A 2,347-nucleotide genomic window follows, 5' to 3' on the forward strand; every position below is an offset into this window, starting at 1 on the left:
CCGCGATTTGTTCAATATGATAGTGGGTCAACATTGGTAAAAATGAATATTATTACTACATACTACAAATACTACAAACGAGGATAGTGACAAAGTATAAGAATAATTTTCCATGTTCTGGATGGATTTTCTAACATACTCGTCATCACTATGCTCGTTAAAATTTCTACGTAATGCAATCAGTCACTCGTGTTGATTCAAATCTTTCATTTTATGACATGATTGACACGAGGAATAAAAAAGTATGTGACTCACAATTAGGTGCGAAGAACGTTGTCATGGCCTAAGAGAAATCGACGTCAACTCCCATGGTAAAAGTGAAGACTGGAAAAAATCTGCAACAAAGTATAAGGTATTATAATTTATTTTTAATCATAAAATAATCAAAATTTTAATAAATCCTAATTTAAATATATTGAATTATAAGAATACCGAAAATTTAATTAATGTATTTAAAATATTTCCTAATAGTGTTAATCAATATTGTCTGTAAATATTCTGTCAGTAGAGTGTGAAGTATACTTTCTACTAATCAAATATGACGCTTTTTTGAAGGTTAAATAAAACTACGCAATACGCAAACGCGAATTGTTATGTTAAGTTATAGAATTACCGTGGCGTCCTTTTGAATTTCATGGCGTCTTTCAAATTTTTCATTTCTTTCTTCAGTCCACTAGCACATCTGCACAAAAGAGACATTTTCAAATAAACGTTAAAAAGGACAAATTATACAAAAATGAAGCAATGATCAAGATCAAATGGTATTTTGTACGTTCATTATAAGTGCTATTAGTAAGCGTAACAACCACGTAACAACAGATGATCAGAAAGAGAAAGATAATTTAGTAAGAAATTGCAATAATATTTGAATTATTGACAAGGTACGTACACTTATGAAACGTAGTTAACAGTAGCATGGACAGAAGTGCTGAGAAGATGTCAATAGCGACGACGACGAAAGAATTATGCAATTCACAAATGTTACACGGAATAATACGTCTTAGTACCACAATTTTCAAGAATAAACTAACCCCTCGCGCAACAGGTTCGCGTCTCCAAATTAGTGGGGTGGGGATTCGACCGTACACGAATACGATTCGGCTGGTTTATGGAAAAACAAAACGTCCTTCAAAAATATTTTGAACAGTGACCGTATCACATACTAAATTGTTCTAACTTGTGATTCTAATACACAAAATATTTCATTGAGTCACTGCACTGTATATGGAAATATATACGTATATTCAATTCTAACCAACAAAGAATATATGTACACATTGGATTGAACATGTAATAACTCTGAATATGTGTGTAATGCCTACTGTTATAAATCGTAGGTTATTCGGTAATACGAATAAATATTTGAAGGTTACTGATTTTAATCTCTATCTGGCTTAACTTTTCGATGATATCTCTTGTGCTTCCCGCGTAAAACTGATAATTTTACGTTACAGTTCAATATTGTAGATGGAGTGCGAGAAATATCGATTACGTTCGAGAATCGCAGTAAAAGTATTCTGCATTTCACCGTTTCATTGGCGCTGTGATCGCAAACTATTAAATGGCGCTTCGATGTAATGAAACAAATAATTTCGATTGTGTTCAAAAAAATTTTCTATTATAAATACTATATGCTTATAAATTTGAAATTATTATTTTGATTAGCTTCGTAATAGGAATAATAGTACTGATTTTATTGTATTAATGTTCAAACCATTATTATATCGATAAAGTCGGACGTGACACGAAAATGGTTGGAAAGTGAGTCTTGATACATAGTACACAATAAATTTGAAAAATGTCGGAAAATAAATGAAAGAGAATTTAAAGGTAAAATTGAAGAGCTTCAACTATTTGAATTTTTCAATTGTATGACTTATCTTGAAATGCAAGAGAGAATATATTTTCTACTCTAGTAGTGGTATAGTGGCGCTGCATTTCTCTTACCGTACTGCGATACCAAAATTGCGATTAATTCAAATTGCATTTCAATATATTATAGATATCGATATATTATAAATATTCTGATTTATAACATTGTATAATTAAATAAATTAAATGAATTAAAATGAAAATTATATAATTACTAACTTATTTTTAACGACATCTTTTACAATCGGTAAACTATCAACTCATCACGTGATCAGAACGTCACGTATTCGAAGTTTCCAGTTTCCGTTTGAAAATTAAACATGGAGTGCACGCGCCACGTAACTCCGTGGAATTCTATACAAATTACGTCGCGTTCGGGAGTTAATTGTTCGAAAGTCTATAAAACTCGAATTTTGCAGCGTACCGCGTATTTCGCGTAATAATTTCTGTCCGAAATCATCGATTTAAGTAACAA

The 2,347-nt window shown here is 31.3% G+C and overlaps 1 long non-coding RNA gene across 1 annotated transcript; it reads right to left on the bottom strand.

Moving 5' to 3' along the window:
* Positions 1-262: 262 nt before the first annotated feature.
* LOC122538109 lies at positions 263-1,480 on the bottom strand. Its single transcript, XR_006308789.1, has 3 exons — positions 1,323-1,480; positions 614-682; positions 263-335 (listed from the first exon to the last, which is right to left on the bottom strand). It is a non-coding gene; the product is annotated as an uncharacterized LOC122538109 (long non-coding RNA).
* Between the last annotated feature and the right edge of the window lie 867 nt (positions 1,481-2,347).

The sequence above is a fragment of the Frieseomelitta varia genome, unplaced genomic scaffold (genome assembly GCF_011392965.1).
Source record: "Frieseomelitta varia isolate USP_RPSP 00005682 unplaced genomic scaffold, Fvar_1.2 scaffold_961, whole genome shotgun sequence".
Lineage (NCBI taxonomy): Eukaryota > Metazoa > Arthropoda > Insecta > Hymenoptera > Apidae > Frieseomelitta > Frieseomelitta varia.